This window comes from Tachypleus tridentatus, chromosome 13 (assembly GCF_004210375.1).
Source record: "Tachypleus tridentatus isolate NWPU-2018 chromosome 13, ASM421037v1, whole genome shotgun sequence".
In the NCBI taxonomy this organism is placed as follows: domain Eukaryota; kingdom Metazoa; phylum Arthropoda; class Merostomata; order Xiphosura; family Limulidae; genus Tachypleus; species Tachypleus tridentatus.
In genome coordinates, this window is record NC_134837.1 from 148677786 (window position 1) to 148700510 (window position 22725).

Sequence of the window (22725 nt, forward strand, 5' to 3'; positions counted from 1 at the left end):
AGTAGTATGATGCCACAAAAACTGATTGTTTTTATTTAAATAATGTAATAAGCCTTTACTGATACAAAATATTGATTCACTCAGATTATTTATCAATGTCAGAGATTTAGTGTTTACAAGCTGGCGATATCTTTTGTATTTAATTATACTGGGAGATAAGGGTATGCAGACTAAGACCATTCAGAAACAGACATGAAAAAAGTCGCACCCCAGCCATGATGATCAAAATATGTCGTATTATAGTAGTTGAGAATCCACGCATACTTAGATAAGTAGCAAAAGCCGTCAACGATCCACAGACAACAGTAAGTAACATAATCAAGAAGGATCTTCGTCTGTAGAAGTGAAATTCACGCGAACATAAGTTGATACTCTGACATTTCTGTTCAACCGGTGTTTACTTCAAACAGCTGAAGATTGAAACAACAATTTACGCTATAGTATATGAAAACATGACGGTCAAGGTGTCATATTTCTGCGTAACTTGAAAACAGTCATCCTTGTATACCAAAAGGAAAGAGAAAGGCTTGGATCATGAGTGATAAGAATCATAATTGGACATTTCATGCTAATCTACATAAAGTTGAAACGTGAATATGTAAAGCAAGAATTAATTAAAATTATCAAAAACATTGTTAAAATATAGGTAAACAATACAGACGTTTTAACATCAACATATTCTTAGAAGTTATTAACATTTAAATTATAAGGCTTTCTATTATATAAATAAATTATTACAAAACTTTAGACAAAGCAAATTATGTGGCATAAAAATACCTGAAAAATAAATATTAAAAAAAATGATATGCAGCGAAAGAACCATCGCTAGATGGCATCTACTCGACAAGTAGATGATCAAGTTAACTCAACTTAAAAATTTTCAACAATGCCGTTAACGATAAAGAAAACTTCTAATTTCATATTTGTAATACCAAATATTTGTTATTAGCTGCAGCACATATTTTAAGACTATAAGCTTTCTTTTTGCACCACTGTTTAGTGGGTTGACTATTTTTTTTTAGGCGAAGCACCACGAAGAAAAGGCTTACTCAGAGAAGTTAGACGAATCCAAGATTTCAGCTGTAAACAGATCGAAATAGTAAGCATTTGACCTGTCTATCAAAAAACAAAACAAAAAATGACAGACAACTATTGTTATGGTATTGTAACATTACGTCGTGACGTACTCTGCTGAAGGCTTTCTGTATATCGGCGGAGGACATACATTAACTGTGCAGTTTCTATCAAAGGTAATAATTGGGTCTAATCATGCTATTTAGTAATATTTCGCATACTGAAACTCTAATAGAGGACTCATGTTAACGTTTTCTTGCGAGGTTTAATCCAGCATCCACAAATTTATATTATTTAAATACTATCTTACTGACCCTGTGATCTATTTAACAGCAAATAATATTTTAAAATAACATTAACTGGGAAGTTTCTACAGACGTTAAAAGGTCTACCAAACTAAATGAGGAGAATATAATGATCTACTAATATGTATATCGAGATATACGCTATTGGAAAGAATGTAGTTAAACTAATACGTATATGGAGAGATACGTTATTAGGAATAATATAGATAAATTAATATATACATGGAGAGATACGCTATTGGAAAGAATATCAGTAATTGAATCTTTAACAAAAGGGGTGAGAAAAATATTTAAGGAGCTTAGAGTAGTATTGAATTTTTTCATACATTAGTATATGCATTGTTTCAATTGTTACAGAAATAAAAACGAAATTAGATAAACCCACGGAGAAATGGAAATAAGGGAATATGTCGTGACTATAAGACAAATATCGTACTCCTAATCACCCATTTCTATGTTCTCTCCCCATACCCATGTACATTTTATTTATAAATTAGGGCTCTAGAACCTTTAACTTTCCTCGCTATCATTACGTATATATAAAAGAGACAAGGCACCAACAAGATTCACCTGTAGATACGAATAATAAAATTCTAGAATATCATACTATCGTATTCTATTTTTTCTCTCCTCTATTAATTCCTTCAACTGCTTTTGTGACCTCAAAAGTTACTCTTTATGAAATAATTTTATTGAGAAATATTGCTTTTCCACTGCATATAAATAATATAAAATCAAAACATATATATATTTTTAAACGTATTTCGAGTGTATTATATGTTTATGCATTTGGAACATATATGTGTATTTAATTTGGTTCGGTTTGTTTTGAATTTCGCGCAAAGCTATTCAAGAGCTATCTGCGTTAGCCGTCCCTATTTTTGCAGTATAAGACTAAAGGGAAGGTAGCTAGTCATCACCACCCATCGCCAATTTAATTTGGATTATTTAGGTTTTTGTTATAGATTATCAGTATAATTATATATTAAAAAGTTACCTTTGAAGTCACGAAACCGGTTGAAAAAAATAATAAAGTATATAATAGTAGAATAGTTTGCTATTCCAATGTTTCATTAGATATAAAATCTAATTTCATAATATTTTTCAAACGAAACCGGTTGAAGAAATTAATAAGGGATATAAAAGTAGAATAGTTTGCTATTCCATTGTTTTATTAGATATATTTATACATTACTGATAAAAATAAACTTGAATAATGCTCTGAACGATTTTTAATACTTTTTTTCTCCTTTTCCTGATATATATATCAATAAGTAAGTGTGATAAATTCTGACATTATTTGAAGGCTTATAACTTGAAAATATATTATATCCATTTCAATAAACACGTTACGTTGTATATCCTTAGGCAGAACTAATTACCACTTTTTAGTGATCTTTAAGGTTACAAGTCTAGAAACAAACTACTCCCCTAGAGAATAGTATTTTTGTTTCAGCCTTATGATCCGTTCTTATTGTAGATTTTCTGTGTGGAAAGCTTCATTTACTTCCTTATTTTCCAGTTAGGTTAACCGGTAAAGTTACAGTTCTTCTAGTTCAACAGTTACATGTTTTACTATGGCCGAGTTTAAGGCAGTAAGATGGACAGAAAATTGGTGTTCTTTCAGGCGTTGGTTTGAATACCACCCAGCTACACTCATATAAAATTTGTTTTGGTTTTTTCACCAACAAACAGGATTTTATCCACAATACTTTGCCTTTAGTTTGTCATAAAGTTGTATAACTTTGGTCAGATAGTCGCGTAGATTTTTACTCATGTGGAACATTGTCTGTTTTTCGATTTGTTTTCCACGTTTTTAGATTTCTTAGCTTAGTTTGGAAATGAAAAAAAGCTATGGAGAACTGTAAGCGTGGTTATTCTTGAAACAACGAACGTCGGACAGCTCTTACAGAGGTAAATTTTAAAAGTTCTCACGATTTTAAATTTGTTTTATGCAACCATAATTTTTCATAAGGCGTTGAGCCCCCAGTGGCTCAGCGGTATGTCTGCGGACTTACAACGCTAAAATCCGGGTTTCGATACCCGTGGTGGGCAGAGCACAGATAGCCCATTGTGTAGCTTTGTGCTTAATTTAAAAAAACAAAAACAAACATAAGGCGTTGAAACTTTTAAGAAATATTTAAGTTTTTTGTCAGTTTGTTTTGTTATGCACAAAGCTGCACCGCGGGTATCGAAACGCGATTTCCAGCAGTATAAGTGCATAGACATACTATTGTGTCACTGGAAGGCTTTTTGTCAGATTATTTTATATTAACTAAAAATAAAGTGCTAGAAAATAAACACACAAAAATCATTATATAACTGGCAATTATTTTTTGGAATAACATATTCAGTAAACATATACAAATAAATACTACAATAAAAAACGTCTAGTTACATTTGAAAAATATCAGATAATTTTCAGATTTTTGTTTTATTGAATATCTAAACTTCTAAGTAGGTAGTGTTGTTTCAAGTACTTTTTAAACAATAACTGAACATTAATATATATATTTTTATATCGGTTCTTGTATGTAATGTTAAAATAATAAATATACAACGTTAAAATCAATACAAAATTAAAATCTTTACAAAATAATGACTCAACAAGTTTCGATATGTCACACGTCATCTTCGGGAGTAGTGGTTGCTTGTAATTAAGCACAAAACCACACAATGAGCTACCCGTGCTCTGTTCACCACAGGTTTCGAAATCCGGATTCTAGCGTTTTAAGTCTGTAAACATATCCCAGTGTCACTTTTTAGGATTAAAGTTGCAAGCGATGAATTTCGCATTTTATATTTTCTTAAATATCACGTGACCTGTCTGCAATTTTGCATCTGTGAATAAATATTAAAACAGGTCTTGCCACATTCTTAGACTGATACTCGCCGGACCTTCAACTCTATTTAATAAATTATAATTCTTTTTCACTTTCATTACTGCCAGTGATTCTCGAGTATTAGCTTCTGTAATACCTTTATATTCAGACAATACGTTTGTTTTTCACACAATGTACTATGTTGATTTTATTACATGTTCTGCTATAGGCAAATTATCTGTTGTTTTTTTTTCATTTTGTATACAACTCTTATGTTTGGCTATGTGTAGCTTTGTGCTGGACTTCAACCAACTAAAAAAGTAATATTTTAGGAAGCTCTAATTTCGCTTATTTAATATTAAAATCATATCTATTAAAAGTGAATTCGTATATATTCTTATAATAAAAACAAAAGTGAGAATCATACCAACGATATATATGTTAAGTGTTCTTTAACATTACAAAATACTTGCACAACCGCACTAGGAATATAGTGAAAGAAGTGATGCATTTTAAACAAACCTATCTTTACAGAAATACCAAGACAACTTATTTAAATTTTGGTTTGTGTACCAGGATTATTATAATGAGTCACAAATGTTGCATTTTTAGAACGATATTGACTAGAACGTTAGTTACACAAGTCGCACAATAAGTAGAGCGTGCAATGTTCTAGCAAATGACAAAATTCCTGTAGTTTCTCATACTAATTCTAACTTCGAGCAAACACACGCGTATGAGGATGTTTGGCAAATATCCAGTAGTCTATTTCACTAAGAATCTGAAACGGTATTACAAGAAATAATTTTACCTACATTTGTTTGCGTCACAGTCGTCAGAAATATTTAAATGCACAGCAAAAAATACAACCAATGAATATATGTAAGTAGATGAACTACAGAAAGCACGAAATAATAAATAGAATTTTAGAGACATTTTGTGAGACGTACACTGAATTCATCATTCTTTGTCAGGATAACATATACATCGTTTATATTCAGATCATATCCAAACTTCGCTATTTTAAACATCAATGAAATCCTATGAAACATATGGATTCAGAAGTTATATCATAAATTCTAATATTAAGATAGAGCTATCCTCAATTTATAACTGCTTATTAGAGGGAAGGGAAGGAAACCAGGAATTATTAGTAGCCGCCTACGACGCTACTGCCAACCAATTAGTATGATTCTCCGACACAACTGAAAGTGCGGTAAGTTCAGTGACATTGGAATTATTACACTTACCTGGTTGTAGACTTATGCATAAGTTCAAAGAACCATAAAAAACAACGGTGTTACATTAACAAAAAAAAACTTTAATTGCAACCCTTACATACGAAAAGTTTGGTTTGTTTAGTTTCGAGTAAAGCCACATTGGGTAATACACTGTGTCCACAGTGGATAATCGAACCCCATATTATAGTGCTACAAGTCAATAGACTTTTTGCTATTCCACTGGGGGACAGAATAATGCATCTTCAGCTTCAATTTTCACAAGTATTTCTGATGTTATCTATGAGTCCAGGGCAAGCGTTACAGGAAAACAAGTCGAAATGTTAGGCTTAGTATTAAATTTTTAGTAACGCCAAAAACTGTACCTGTAAAAATATAATAACTAGGGCTGAAACTGATATAAAACAAATTAAAGTTAGTGAAATTTGTAATTTGATTAATTATGGATGCCAAAATGTAATAGCGTTACCAACATATATTCTTCTCAATAAAGAATAAATGAACACAACATTTCGTAAGTTGATACGATAACAAGTTGATCAATGTATAAGTTTACCTATTCAGTGAAGAAAAACAACAACACAGTTTGAGTCCGCCACGTTTTTGCATCAAGAAAAAATTTTAAATTAAGTAACAGTTTTAAAATTATTGTTTCTTGTGAAGGGACTTCTACTCAATGTGTTGCGAAATGCATTAAGAAGACGTTTTCGTATTTACAGAATGATAATAAATTGACTAAATAATTAGGTCACATATGTTGACAAGATTAAAAATATAGACTTTAAACCTATTGATACAATAGCATCACTTAAGATATTATTTTTTCTTTCCTTACGTCCTAATAGAGAAAGCTATTAATTGCTTTCAAGAAAGGTTAATTAAAACATAGCTGTCACTTATAGAAGAAACAGATACCATCAGTTTAATTTGGTCGTTTGTGGAAACCTTCTTTTTAGAATTAGTTACAAATATTAGCAGTAAAAGAATGGATTGGCTATGTACTTGTCCAATTTCTTGCTTCGTTGTGAATTATATGTGAACAAATATGAAGGTACTGCACTTGAAAATACTAAGTTAAAACCTGATGTTTAGTTAAGAAGTGTGGATAACACGTTTTTGATACAATAAAAATGCGATAATGAGTTGCAAAACTTGGCTGAATACTTTGAGAATGCTGGTACGCCCAAATCAATACAATTCGCATATGAAATAGGGTAAAATAACTGTTTTTCTTAAAGACAGCTTAAAAGAAAGATAGCTGTTTATGCTCTATTTCATATTTGAATTGAAAAGCGTGTATACATAATTGATCATAGCCACACAGTAAGATTATATCAAGAATGTTATTCCATGTATTAAACATAGCTAGATAGCGTACAAAGTTGTGAAACTTTTTATTTATTCACGTGTGCGTAAGAACTGCAAGTTTACAATATCTACAGATAATAAATATCTAAAAGTGTCTACGAGGTTAACTGAGAAGCATAACTAGTTTAAGTTGGAAAAAGGAAAAATCTAGTTTTATCATTCTGATCTTCTTTCTAGCATTCCAGCAGATCTAACAAATGTATCATATCAGATTTAAGTACTGAAAAAGAAAGGAGGAAACGCCAAGACATTTAGAAGTGAAAATAATGATGTTTATATATGTCGTGCGAAATTAATGTTGTGTGAAGGTAATTAAAAATTTTACCTTTTAAAAATGACTACCTCAAAGCACAATGAGGTTCAAAATATATTTTATTCTTTAAAATGGTATTTGTAGTTTCTTTATGTAAAGATATCTAAATATACCCTATAAATGTTACACATCTTGAGTGGTTTGTTTGAAGTTAATCACAACGCAACATAATGAACTATCTGTGCTCTGCCCACCACGGTATCGAAACCCAGTTTCTATCAGTATTGGTCTGCAGACATGCCGCTTTGCCACTAGGAGGCGTCTTGAAGGTGTTTATATATTACCTTCTTCGTACTTTTCGAATTACTAAAAGGTTTACAGCTTTTCAAAAGACACTTGTGCCAACTTAAGAAAGTAAGTTTCTATCAGTATTGTATGAAGTACTTTAAAATGTTGCCTTAAGAGAAAAAAGATTAATTTAAAATATTTCAACCATTCAATAAAACGGAGTAATCTATGTAACATATAATTCAGGAGTTAGACCTTCTCAACTATTCTCAAGTTCAGTTAATGCTTAGCTACAATTTAAGTTTTATTAAAGAAAACCATTTTAGTGATTAAATGTTACTCTTCATCACAGTTGGGCCCGGCATGGCTAGGTGGTTAAGGCACTCGAATCATAATCCGAGGGTCGCGGGTTCGAATCCCCGTGACACAAAACACGCTTGCTCTTTCAGCCGTGAGGGCGTTATAATGTGACGGTCAATTCTACTGTTCGTTGGCAAAATAGTAGCCCAAGAGTTGGCGGTGGGTAGTGATGACTAGTTACCTTCCCCTAGTCTTACACTGCTAAATTAAGGACGGTTAGCGCAGATAGCCCTTGTGTAGCCTTGCGCGAAATTCAAAACAAATAATCATCACAGTTGGCATAGTGGGGCGTTTTGCTTAAATCATTTCTATTTGTTAGGTGTTTACTTACCATTGAGGTAATTTCACAAGAAAACACGCTTATCAATCTGTACGTACTTTTGTTGATGTGAAGTACAGAGTTTAATTTCGTAGGTGACATAGTTTATATTGATAAACGGTCTAAGGTTTACTATGGCGAGTAAAGTGTTTCCATTTATTTATACAGGATTGCTCATAAACATTACACGCGAAAACAATTACTCTGTTTCCGATCTTTGTTACTTTGAACAGGTTCATATGATAACCTCATACATGTTTAGAAAGTAGTGACGTGGTGAGTTGGAAAATTTCTGACCGTGTTTAGAACAAAGTCATTTGACTTCTGGCTCTTTAAATTTATGGTCGTCTCATCGTCTACAGATTTATAACGCTATAATCCGAGATTCGATTCAACGTAGTGAACACAAACAAACACATTTTATAGTTAAGTTATATTAACCAAAATTACAATAATAATTGCGAGACGATTATTTACAAATATTCAAGATTGTAAAGAAGCGAATCAGTAAAACTTTTAAACAAAGTTTTTTAAATGCAAAGACATGCAACATTAGAGATAATCACTAAGTAACGGAAATGGAAGCTACCGTATCTGGTCTAGAGTTAGTTTCGAATTAAATATGACCATGGATATAAAAGAAAAATTATAAAACCTATATCTTAATGCAATACACAACCTATAACCTTAACTTCATAATTTTATTAGCGACTTAATCAAAATTTCCTGAACTTTTATCATATTTAGACTATATTTTTCAATGTGATAATAAATTTTATTAATGTTGTGTCTATATTTGATCGGATCTTAATTATAAATAAGATTCCTTTAATATTATTTAATAAAATGTTCAGGTATATTCAAGTTTTATTTTTACTTGAAAATATGAACCTAACCAATTGCAAGGTCCTAAGTCTTGAAGACATTTAACTAGTTTACAACCAAATATTGCTGCTTTGAACAAGACTTGATGTATGGTTAGTGAATTTAATAACAGGAAGAATGAATATATGCAAGTACCGTGTGTAGCGTCTTCAAGACTTCAATTCATCTTGTTTAAAGTTCTCAGAAAGATAATATGACAGCGAGAAGGTCAGAAATGATATAAGCTTCTCAGAAGCTTCCAAAGATAATAAGTAGTATGTGACATTAAGAGTTTACAGAGACGTTTTCAAGGCCCCAACCTTGTTAGCATCACAGATGTCCCAAATTTGTTGATGAAGTGTAAGATATGAAGCTGAAAAATGTAATGTAGAACATAATGAAGATTAATTTTTAAAGGAAAACAAATGTTATGATAGCTAACAGAAAAGGAAACAAATCCAGTTAATTCATGGGGACGTAAGCCCAGCTATTGGATTGGGGCTAAACTATTTGGATGAGTAGAAGATACGAATGCTCTCATCAAATTCTACATTTCTGTATTATAGTAATCAGTTTCAAGACCACTATTTTGCAGATATGTTACAAAACAAAAGTTGAGAAGAAAGCTGATCAGTTATTTTAGTGATTTTCAGAACTATTAGAACCTGAAACAAAAGTTATTTGCCTCAGAAATAGAACATCAGAACGAGAAGAACACTTTTCGAGGATGATGAAGTGATTTGAGACTGAAGACTTGAAGAACAAATCTCATATGCTTTATTTGTTTAGGCAAATCCTCATTAAATACGGAATTTTCCTAATCCACTAAAAATACAAAAAGCTTCAAGACTTGAAATGATCAAAGATGACAAAGGAATCCAAAATCCTTTTGAGCTATGTATCTGGATAGAAACTGTTCTAGCATGATTTTTCTACCATGATTCCTTTACTATCAAGGTTGGAGAAACAGGAAAATAGGTTTATCTGAGCTTAGAGGTGTGAGTGTATGTTCCAAATATCTAAGAAAAAATTAATAATGGTTCTATATTCCCTTGCCTAAAGTTCAGTTAATGGAAAATAAAAAAAGATTTGTTAGTAGTAGGCACCTTACTGACATACTTAACACATTTTGTGAAAGGACAATAATTTAGATTGTAGTCTCACCCTGCTGGATATTAAAAATATCTGTTTTGTTGTCGTTTACGATTGAAAAATAAACAAATTCACCCTAAGAGTTTTCCTAATAACAAGTGTTTACAAGCACTTCATTAAGTGAAAAATGCCGTTGTTATTATTCAGTCTTTTGATTTGCACTAAAGAAAATTAGGCAAACAAACAGCATATGGTGTTTATGACGCTCGCCTCGCAATATGAGGGTCGCGGGCTCGAATCTCCGTCACACCAGACATGCTGTTCTTTTAGCCGTGGGGGCGTTATATGTGACGATCAATCCCACTATTCGTTGCTAAAAGAGTAGCTCAAGAGTTGACGACTGATGGTGATTACTAGCCGCCTTTCCTCTGGTCTATCACCGCTAAATTAGGGACGGCAGACAGCCAGCTTTGAGGGAAATTCAAAAACAAACAAACCGACTGAATTTACTCAAACAGTTTCTCAGACTTTTAATTTTCGCTGAAAAAAAGTAGATAAAAGAACAGCATATTACATAGCCATATTCACTGTAGAGATTAGAAAATCATCACTTGAAACAACACTTCGCTACAGAAGCTGTAGGAAGAAAATCGTTGTGATTAGTATACAATGCAACTTTGTTCTGTTTGTTGTAAAACATGAAGCTAAACCATGTGTGAGAAGTATTGTGCTCACTGCAACGACCGAACCACAGTTTAGTGTTATACGCCCTCAAGTTTAAACTGAGCTACAGGGTGATCGCATTTTTGGAAAATACCTGAACTATTCACAGTTTGTTCAGTCAGTATTTAATGTTCAAGTAGGGTAGGCTGTGTTGTAAAATAATTTTCTTTTCTCACCTGTGATGTAAATCATTGTATCTAAACCAATAGAAATTTATGCCTTAAAAATACTTGTGAAATAAGAACATATGGATAGCAAAAGGAGCATACAATTGCTAGTATAAATTTAAAATTAATAAAGAATATTGACAGATAGTGTAAGTATATACATAACCTTTAGACCAGAAAGATTCTTAGAAATAAGGAGGAATTTGGCATTGAGGTAACTTGCAGAGAAAACCTCATGGCATCAAAGTGTATCACTTGTGGTTTAATTAACATATTATGGCAAAATTGTTTATTCTATCTCACAGAATGGATATAGATACATGCTCTGAAATATACCAATGATCAGAATATGGCTGAAACACTTACTGAAACTTATTTTAAAATAAATCGTTATTTTAAAATGCCATGACAGGTCCATACATATTAGGAAGATAACTAAGAAAACTCTTCATAAGATACTAGTTAGTTTTGGAAATTGATAAAACATCTTTTTTTTATGATCACTTATATTAGCGTAGAGAAACACTCAGGTAGTTAAATGTGGCAAAACATATTTGTTGGAATTATCATTTAAGTTATTTAATAATGTCTTAAGAGTAACTTCTTACTGGTTTCGTACTTGATCTGATTACGTTTGCCTCAGCTTCTAAACAAAGTGTCATATGAATTATAACTGTAAGTAAAGGACGAGGTTTAATGGAAATAGTGATGAATTCTTATGATCATGGCCATTGTTAGCTTAGAAAAGTTCTATTAGTAAAACATAAATGGGAAGTTTTTAAACAGAAGTCGCTGGTTGTGAGTGGGATCAACCAGAATCCTAACCTTGAAGTTGAAAGAGACGCATTTGAAGCTAGAATCTGAGACGAACCGTGACTCAGTCAACATTCTACGATATTTCGGTGTTCTAGTTATGCAGAACTCCACAGAGAAAAGTGGGGAGTATAAGAGAAATATGAACAACAGATGGAGATAGATAAGGACTCTGGTAGAAAGGAGTGTCATAACGATGGGAAAATTGAAGAACAAAAATCAGATCTTAGGGGGAAGTGTAGAATGAATGAGAATAGTAGATTCTCCATTGATTTAATAAAACTATTGCTTTCAAGTTTAATTACATTCGACTGACGAATGCCAGCATATTATCAAACGTATAGTTGGTTGAATTTAATCATTGTCAAATGTTTACTCTACCATTCTTGACTAATAAACATACGTACACATATACATTTGAACAATAGTATTTAGCTTTTGAGATGATTAATTTCCGTATAAAGTCTGAAAATACAAATTAAAGAACACATTTAATATTAATCTAGAACCTTAGTTTCATTTAAGTTTCATCTTTTGTGTTTGAAGTTCCTCGACTTCAACCTGCTTGTTGAAAGAAATTTTGAATGCTTTACTTGATAATATAAAATATGGTACAAGTCATATTCAAGTTTGTTCTTATTATGTCTGATATTGACACTATTGTGTTGAGTCAACTCATTGTAATTCTTTCAAGTAACCATATATTTCTTTTACAATGTTTGTTTTCGTAATCTTCCATTTTGGAGGACCTGTTAGGAGTTTTGAATTATTCATCTATTTATGTTTTATTTTAAATACTATAAATAATATAGATGTAAAGAATTTAACAAATTTCTATATAATAAAACTTTATTTTCTCTCAATACTAATTTTAATAGGTTTATATTTTTATGAATTAACACCATTCATCGAATGAGGGAAACTTGTATCGATACGTTTATAAAACGTGTTCTTAAAAATCATTGTAAAAATTTTAACATCACTTAAAAACAGCAATATTTTAAAAAAAGATATGATTTATAATGTTAGATTTTTTTTAGATTTCCAACTCGTGTATTGTCATATTTGTATATACTTTTTAAATATTTTCTCATGAGTTACATTAAAGTTTCCACAATTATAATCACGAAAACGAAAAAAAAAATTAAGTTTCAGTAAGAGAAAATTTTCACTTTGAACATATTTGCACTTCATAACATGTTTGTTGAGTGTGTGTGTTTTACAGTACTTGTTCAAGACATATTAGATTAGCCTTAATTTCTCGTGGAGATATGCTACAGTTTTTCTACTATACAGAATTAACTATACTTTTAGTATTTATATATTATGTTTCATGGCAAAACTATTAAGGACATATGCTGCTGTTGTCCCTACTTTTAACCAACTAACTTGAGAGAAGGCAACTAGTCAGTTGCACCCTACTATGAGGAAACAAGAGACTAATAATCACTCTTATAACGCATATAGTTTAAAGAGTAGGGAATATTTTGTATTAAATCACACAGTTTTGAATCTGGCTTGTTATCTCCAAAATAAACAGCTGTACAATAGGGCCAGCTCCTCTCTGCTTTTAGACTTCTTGGCATTGGTTTTAAAGAAATATTTAGTTGGATGACGTTAAAATGCTGTACCGCGTTATTGACTTCAGATAGGTTAATTTCATTGAAAGTAGTGTATTTAAATATTGACAACAATTTTTACTTGTTGCTGATATAGGACTTATAGCCTTATGAAAAACAGAAAGATATCTTTAAAAGAAAGTATTTATTATCACATTGTTACTTGTTTTCAATTACTTATTTGATATATTCTTTTCTTCTGTTTCATTAGAAGTAAATAACTTCCATTAACTGACAGAAAACTGTTAATAATAATCTTCCAATATTAATCTACATTTTAAGTTATACATGGTAGACATTGTATCATCATAACTGTGTAAATCATACTTTCTCAGATACCTTTCCTGTCACAAAATAATGTTTCTTTCTCTCATACCCCGAGACATTGTTGATTGTATATGTGAACGACACTATTTACTCTCAACCTGTTTTACAACAATATTTTTCTACGCCAGAATTTAATATCTCTAAATAAAAGAAAGAGAAAAATATTATTGAATTGAATGATTAAAACTAATTACCATTTTGTGGGGAAAATATTACTTTGTTCTTCGTTATAATCCAGCTGTGAGTTATTCTTTCTTTATCTTCGAGCACGGTAAGCAGTTTCCATGGTAACAGTTCTAGGTGAGTAAACGTGATTACTTGCGTCTTTGGCACCTCATTTTTTTTTCTGTTTAATACAATTAATGTCAAGTAAGTGCAGTTGTTTTCTGGTCTTTTATCTTGTTAATAAATAGAAGAGAAAAGCCTGTTCTATTTAATGAAGAGGTACTAATGGGAAGACTCCACCAAGACTAATCAAATCGTAGCAATTACCAATTAGTTCTGTGCAATCAGGTGGCTTACTGTTAAGTTCAGAAACGGAATAAACTAAACTGTACGTTGTGTACTCAGAGCGTGAAAATAATTTATTTTGGTAAGAGAAAAGGCACCATTTCATCTTTAAGTGTAAAATTAAGTTAAAGGCAGTGCTTGTAAAAGGATGACATAGGTATAATGTGAAGCAAATACAGATGCTTTCTGAGTGAAATTGGAAAAGACAGCGATTATTCAACTGATGTACTAGAACTATTGAAAGAAAATTATATTTGTGTCAACGTCCTTTTAGCTTTTAGTTTGAAAGACTCTAAAGAGAATCAACTTATAATAGAGCTTGACATTTTCGATTTCATATATACATTTTTTTTTGCTTGAAATTGCTAACAGAGCATAGAGGAAAATCTGTCTTTACTTTATACAGAGATACTTGGCATACAGTATGTTATCAGAAACGTTAATGTAATTTTTTTTTTTTTTAGAATTCGCGAAAAGCTACACGAGAACTGTTTGCGCTAGCCGTCCCTAATTTAGCAGTGTAAGACTAGAGAGAAAGCAGTTAGTCATCATCACTCACCGCCAACTCTTGGGCTACTATTTTACCAACGAATAGTGGAATTGATCGTAACGTTATAACGCCCCCGCGATTGAAAGGGCAAGTATCTTTGGTGTGATGGGAATTCGAACCCGTTACCCTCAGATTACGAGTCAAGCTCCTCAACCACCTGGCCATGCCGGTGTAACGACTTCAAATTATCCCCGTTTTCAAGTTACCTCCCAGTAATATGAAATCGTTTTCAGAATACCGGGGATGTAACATGAAATCGATTTTAAATTACCCCCTCTTCTAACGCCAAAATGACAAGCATAATGATTGCTTTTAATATTTGTAGTGCGTGTCGAATACGTATCTAAGTACATGATAATAGGCAAAAGGCCTATTATTTCTTTTATTAAAATTGATGATTTATATAAAATAGAAGGTATTTTAAGGGATCGTCCTCACCAGACCATAATTTATACATATTATTTTTTTTTATATTCCTTTATGCGCACTGACTTAAAAATTAGAGATTGATAGCATGAGATATAGAACATGATAAATATTCGAATTTTTACATTATTATTAATGTGTTAATTTCATTTACACACACTGAGTGCGATAAAAACGTCTACCATCTTAACAAACCGTTAAAATGAGTCTATCGTGAAGGGGGTAGTTTGAAATCAAGGGGTGTAAGATTAAATCGATTTCAGACTACCCCCGGGGGTAACTTGAAATCGATTTTGTTCTAGTCCTCGGTAATATGAAAACGAATTCAAATTACCGGGGGGTAACATTTGCAGGGGATAGTTTGAAATCGGTACACTCGGCCAATTTGAAAAAAAACAGACTGCTGTTTTGAAACATTAGTATCTACAGAGACAGGATATAATGTATCGGGCAGAAAATACGGTAGTATAACAGATATTTATTGGTCAGGTTAGTTAAGGCGTTCGACTGGTAATTTGAAGGTCGGGGTTCGAATCCCGGTCGCACCAAACATGCTCGCCCTTTCAGCCGTGGGGGCGTTATAAAGTGACACTCAATCCCACTGTTCGTTGGTAAAAGAGTAGCCCAAGAGTTGGCGGTGGGTGGTGATGACTAGCTGCATTCCCTCTAGTCTTACACTGCTAAATTAGGGACGGCTAGTGCAGATAGCCCTCGAGTAGCTTTGCGCGAAATTCTACAAAACAAAATAAACAATAGATATTTATACTATTTCACTGATATTAAAGACAAACTATTGCGTTTGGAACAATTACAGATACAGAGTTTAAGTAGTAAATAATTGGTCGAAAGTAATTTTGATAGCATGTACGTTATTGTTCTTTTCGTTCAATTACTAATATCAAAATGTAATTTAAGATACATTTGGGTTATACATACATCTAGTAGGGTACTTTTTGTTGTAAGTAGCCTAATGAAAAATATGGCATTCACTGGTTGTGGAAAAAAAAGTTGACGTTCTGTTAAAATGTTATTAAGTTGTAATAAAGTTACGGAACAGCGATGCATGTAGTCAGTTTAATTCAGGTTATTCAAGCGTTGGTTCAAAACAGTTTTCTTCTGACTCAAGTAAAGCAATAACAACAATATTGATAACTACTACATTTGTTCCTTTGTCCTTGAACAAGTAATAACAGAAAATACAATAATTTGTTTCTGAACAACTAACAGCAGATAAGGCATTGGTTTGTCCTTAAACGAGTAATAACAGAAAATATAATAGTGTTTTTCTTGAATGAATAACAGATAAGATGCTGGTTTATCTTGAACAAAATGTACACTTTTTTGCACATTCCACTCTTTCGTTTTGCTTTAAATATGAAGTTAACACAAACGTTCACTACTGCTTCCTTTTTTTGAGTATAAAGTAAAACAGTATAATAACTAAAAAAAATCATTCTATATAAAAGTAGTTGTTGATCCAAACCATTGGTTGCAAGTTTCTAATTTTAATGTTATATTGTTGGTTGTGTTTTTTGGAGAATTTCCCAATGTATCGAATATACTTACTGTTCATTGTGAATTCACTATTAAGTGTGACGGAAAACTGTAAATATTAAAATTTGTTTACGATATGTATAGAACTTGCAAGTTTATGAAAGAACCAGATATGTTAAGTGTTCTTGTTTGAAAGATGTATCCTTCTGTTCGTGGTTATGCTAATATTGTATCTAGAAAACTATAAACGTGAAAGTTATAAGTTACAAAGTCGTAATTCAAGGGTCGCGGGTTCGAATCCCGGTCGCACCAAACATGCTCGCTCTTTCAGCCGTGGGGACGTTATAATGTGACGGTCAGTTCCACTATTTGTTGTTAAAAGAGTAGCCCAAGAGTTGGCGATGGGTGGTGATGACTAGTTGCCTTACACTGCTAAATTAGGGACCGCTAGCGCAGATAGCCCTCGAGTAGCTTCGCATTGAATAATTAAGGGCCGTATAACTTTGTATTACTTTTACTACACTGGTTTATGTTTTTTTGTAATATATATGTCAATGTAGTAATTATATCAACATAAGCATAAGATATATTAATAAGAGGAACATTAACCTAACAACTATGAATCTTTTACGAAAAAATGTCATTCGTAAATCAGTGTATTCAAAGTTAAGGAATTTTACATTAAAACCTTCAACGGGAAATTGTTCAAAGCTTTCTTATCAATAGTTTGTGTTTTTACTGGAAAACTGACGCAACACACACAAATTTGTTTATCGCTAAACGTTGTTCTTAAATTATTAATACAGAAATCGGACTCTTCAATTGAATAGTCTCTAATGTATACGTGGGCTAACAGGAAGACCAGAAACTCCTAGAGTTCAAATACAGTTGTTGTCAATTTTGAATGTTAACCAGGGCTTTCCGCCACTAAGGTTTTGGTCAGTTCTTTGAAAGTAAAATGAGATTGACTCTAACATTTATAAAGTGCCCTTCGGTTCGCATCCTAACACACTAAATACTAAGTCACATCTAACTAATTAACACAGCTGCTGTACAAGTACTAAATCGTAATTTTAACGATAATTTTTAAATTATAATATACTCTTTGCAAATTACACAAGTCTCCAAATTTAAACTTCATACAAGTGGGTTTTGTTTTAATAATCGATTTTCCATAATTTAACTGCGCAGATTTCGAAAATAACATTTGTCACTATTTTATTTACCACAATGAACATTTTTTATTGGTATGTTTGAGTCCTAGAAAGGTAGATAAGACTCTGAAGTCGCGATTGGTCTAAAGAAATCTAGAGCCAGTAGTATCAACATTTTAAGCGTAACAAAATGCGACCTGCATTCAAGGAAAATGATTAATTTATAAAAGTACATATGACGTTTGTGAAAAACCTGCATATGATGGATAAAAAGGGATATCATTTTCAGATTCAACGTACCGGATTTACCGTAGAACACTTAAACATTTCAAGACATTAAATCCACCACAGGTCTTGTTATTTACGTTATTACTCAAAAATGTAAACCGTACCTATGACAACGGTTTAATTTGTTTCGTCTACACGTCTTTCATGCAAAGCAAGATCGTATCGAAAGCATTTAGAAAGGGTAAAACGCTAGAAAACTTGTATTGCAAATGGAAGAGATTTCTGAAAGAAAAAAATTTTAAGATCCAGAGAGAATATGTTTTATGTTATACCAAAGATGAGTTGAATGGAAAACAATAAACTGTTTACTGTGTTCTTCATGTCTCGAATTTTAAAGACTGTAGATGCCATCAAAAACAAAAACTGATGAACACAGGCCTGTTTTAGTATTAGTTTACATTTGTTACTGTTCTTGCGATAGTGCTTTAATATAATTCTAGAATAATTTGGCAGTTTCCTTTGTTTTGTTGTGAAAGAAAAAAGACTAAATAAAAATATTTAATACATGCATTATTCTCAGACAAACCAAATAAGAGATATGGAAGAATAACACGTAATTACTATATTTGTGTTTAATATTTTGTTTGTGTTTAATTTTCCTTCGCTGTGATTGTTTATGATTTAGAATAACTTATAGGCCAATCTGCAATAAATATGCGGACGTATAATCGGTTGCGATACCGGTCGTGGGCACAGTACAGTGTTAAATAGCTTTATGCTTATCTACAGACAAACAAAGAATAACACCATTAAACTTAAATAATAATAATAATACTTATTGTTTTTATAAAATATCTTCATATACACTAACTTCGGAAAATATTAAGGTAAGAAAAAATGATATATCAATTTCTACTTTATATCTCATAATCAAATGCATGATTTCACTTGTATAAAGCAACAACAATATTGATAACTACTACTTTCGTTCGTTTTTCCTTGAACAAGTAATAACAGAAAATATGATATTTTGTTCTTGAACAAGTAATAAAAAATAAGATGTCGGTTTGTTCTTGACCAAATAATAACAGAAAATACCAGCCGGGCATGGACCGGTGGGTTAAGGCGTTCGATTTGTAAGCTGAGGGTCGCGGGTTCGAATCTCGGTCGCACCAAACATGTTCACTCTTTCAGCCGTCGGGGCGTTATAATGTAACGGTAAATCACACTATTCGTTGGTAAAAGAGTAACCCAAGAGTTGGCGGTGGGTGGTGGTAACACCTTCAGCTAAATTACTTACACTACTAAATTAGGGACGGCTAGCGCAGACAGCCCTCGAGTTGGTTTGCACGAAATTCAAAACAAACAGAAAATACCACAGTTTGGCTTTGAACAAGTAACAATTGATAAGACATTACTACTAAGAAAGAACAAAATCAACTAAACATTCCACTACTTTTAAAAGTATTGTTTGAAGTCAAGCACAAAACTACACATTGAGCTATGTGACCTCTGCCCACAACGTATATCGAAACCCGATTTCTAGCGCTATGAGTCTGCAAGCATGTTGCTGTGCCGCTGAGGGACAAGTATTTACAATAAGACAAGCTCAAACGTTAAATTAGTCAATCGAGACAAAAAAAAATTGTACAGTTATTAAACAGAATAGATAATTAAGTAATACAGCCATCGTGTTTGTTAGTAAATTTCAATGTTTTAGAAAACTGTTTATTTTTAAATCTCATTAGAATTTTGTTGCATGTTAAACGTTTGTGTTTAAAGGAAATGGTAACAAGTAAGCTTGAACTCTGAAGGAGTAAAGTACAGAAAAAAGCTTTCTTTTTCCAAACACTTCCTAAGAACGACATTAATTCTCGCTTGACAAATGGTCCTGACACAACTGGACAAATGACCCTTTCTGAACGAAGTCTTCCACGTGACCCAAGACGCTCAAATCTATCCTTACACGCGCACCTTTTCCGAGCGGTTTAGTCATCGAAAGCATCATTCAGTCTGCTTCAGTCACTCTTGAAGAATTGAAACCACCGTTCATCGTTTTTCTTTCCCTTAAATACATTATTTAAGAGAATGATTCTAGCACGGTGATGTACACAACATCTAAACGAACGTACGATTCTCCGCATTTTCGTCTCTGAGTATCAAAAACTCGTTGTTCGATATGGGTTCAAAATATATAGCATTTTAAATAAAAACATGTAAATATTTCATTAACTGTTAACTCGTTAACGTACATGTTTAAAAAAAAACGTTCAAATTAAGTTCTACTGAGTAGAGAATTATGAAAATTTAAATTCACGAGAGCCACTGATCAGTCTTATACTTGTTACCCGGCATTCCATTTGCATATGTACAAGAGTAATAGTAATCTACTGAAAACATGTTCTTCATTAAGAATTAATGCGTTTGAGATATGGAATTAATTATGAAAGAGTGAAATACTTCTTTTCTAGCAATCCACATAAACATCGATTTTAGAATATAACGAACTTACTTTACCTTTATGAAAAGTCTAGTTAGACCCATGATCATTCTGGTTATAAGGGCACCTTTAATTGCATCGATATAACTCTTCAAATTTCCTGGTTTTCCCTCATTATCACGTATTCTATCGCCGAAGTCTTAGTACGTTCTCTTATGGTGGTCTTTCAGTTTATATTTGGTTTTCCTCTTTTGCTCTTTACTTCCACAAATATATGTAGGAAAGTATTCGCAATGGTGCCTGGTCTACTTTTCACATGACCAAACAACTGTAGTTTCTTTCTTCTCAAGGTTTCTCTTAATGATTCATTGACGTCGAGTTTCCGTGAAATTTCCTCTTTAACTGACTTGTTTGTACTTTGCACGATATAGAAAATATATAAAAGTATTTTAAAGTATTTCACTTTGAAGTGTCTTTTCCAATGTGTTTGTAAGAGTCCACATCAACATAAAGCTGTTGATTTTATTTTTAACAATGTCCTTTCCTGTACAGAGTTATTTGAGCTTGGCAAGGTTTCTTGTGTCTAATGTCAATCTGCTTATTATTTTATTTTCTACTGTTTCGTCTTTTATGAAATTTGCTTCAAGATACTTAAAATTTCTGACTTGGAATCTCATATAATTGTACATTTGATGAATTATGGAAAGCTTACATGGGGGTGGGGTCTGTATGAAAATCAAGTTCAAATAAAGTTAGAATATTGACTTGATTTTGAAACATGTATACATTTTTCACCTGATCAACAGATGCCAGAAGTTATTTGAAAATTGTGTCAATAACACCTATAGTATCCATAAGAAATACTTCCAAGGCTTCTTGAAAGAGTAACAGTCATGCACAATAAGAACTCGATTTTAGTTTAAGACATGAAAATTGACAATTGTAAGACACAATACTCCTGGGAATCTCATTAAGAATCATATTTTGAATAAACGAAGCTCCATGGTGTTTAGAAAAAAAACGAATTAACTTCCTCGCTGCTTTCGCTTCTGTCTTACCTTTATGTGTCTTGATAAGAAAGGTTATATATGTTAACTGGATTAAACACCATTTCTGCAAATAATGCACACATATATGTATTGTTGTATGATACCGTGAATTTTTTTTTTAGTTTTTAACAAAATGTTTGATTAACGAAAAACATGTAATAAAAAGCTTTATATGAATATATTTTTACTTCAACAAAATATTTATTGTAATAAAAAAGGAAAGACTACAATAACAGCAAATGAGCATATTTCATTGAGCAAAGTTCATAAATGAAAATTTAGTTTGAATAGAATAAAAAGAAATGAAAATCAAAACTTATGTACTGTTGTTCTAAATAATATCTACAATAATCCGTATACTAAATCAATGCCATTTTGAAATTCCCATGTGCTTTGGCCATATATTATGAGTTATATTCAGGTATTGCTTCTTGTTATAAACATACTAAAGCTAACGGAGAGACAAAAGTATGTCCGAAATGCCAGTCCAGTTGATGAATTGTGATATTGAATATAGGATAAAGTGAGCCAAAAGATTGCCAGAAATGCTATTTTCACACACCTCTGGTTTAAAATCCGAAATTGCTAAATTCAAAGGAGTGTGGGAAAGTAAAGCATCCACAGCGTACATGATTTTCAGCGCTTTCATGATAACTGTTGGACAAGGCCTGGTAGAATTTTTTTGAAAACAAAAATTTCAATCGTTAATCATATACCTGCACCTGTAAAATGCAGTTCAGCGTTACGTTCAGGAAGTTGAAAGAGAGAAAAAAAGAAGCCTATGAACTAAATGTTAACTTTTATTTTGACTTGTAGTTTGTAGAAACAGTGTTAATAAAACTAGAGCGTAGACCCAAAAATATTAATTAGCCTTTATCTTACTCTATAACATAGCTAACTTAACAGCAGAAAGTTTTTCATTTTTTAAAAAAATGTTCAGTCGTGTTTAAACGCATAAGTACTATTTGAATAGGTTATCATAGTATACAAAATAAGTTAACGCGAAAATGTAGTTTTTGTAAACTTTATTTTTGACACTATTTTACTAAAATAGGAGTTAGATAGGCTAGGCTATGATCTGTATTGAACTTTGGAAAACAGTATTAATAAATAATGAATTCTAAAAGAGATAATAAACTTGAAAATAGGTATGGAAAACTGTTCAGTTTAGCAGCTAAAACACTAAAAAAGTAATAATTGTTATAAATATCAATGATTATGATTTTATAGTTTATAAAATTT

General features: G+C 32.0%; 2 protein-coding genes across 5 annotated transcripts in view; one reads left to right on the plus strand and one right to left on the minus strand.

The window, feature by feature from the left end:
* Positions 1–22725, plus strand: part of LOC143238816 (uncharacterized) — a 102295-nt gene that overhangs the window by 60228 nt on the left and 19342 nt on the right. Inside the window, exon 5 of one of the 3 annotated variants that reach the window (XR_013020778.1) lies at positions 1023–1099. The exons of the other annotated variants lie outside the window; for them this stretch is intronic. The gene's annotated coding sequence lies outside the window, so the exon portion shown is untranslated. The remainder of the gene's footprint in view (positions 1–1022; positions 1100–22725) is intronic. 3 annotated transcript variants of the gene reach the window in all.
* Positions 1–22725, minus strand: part of LOC143238817 (uncharacterized) — a 110805-nt gene that overhangs the window by 15312 nt on the left and 72768 nt on the right. The window lies entirely within an intron of this gene.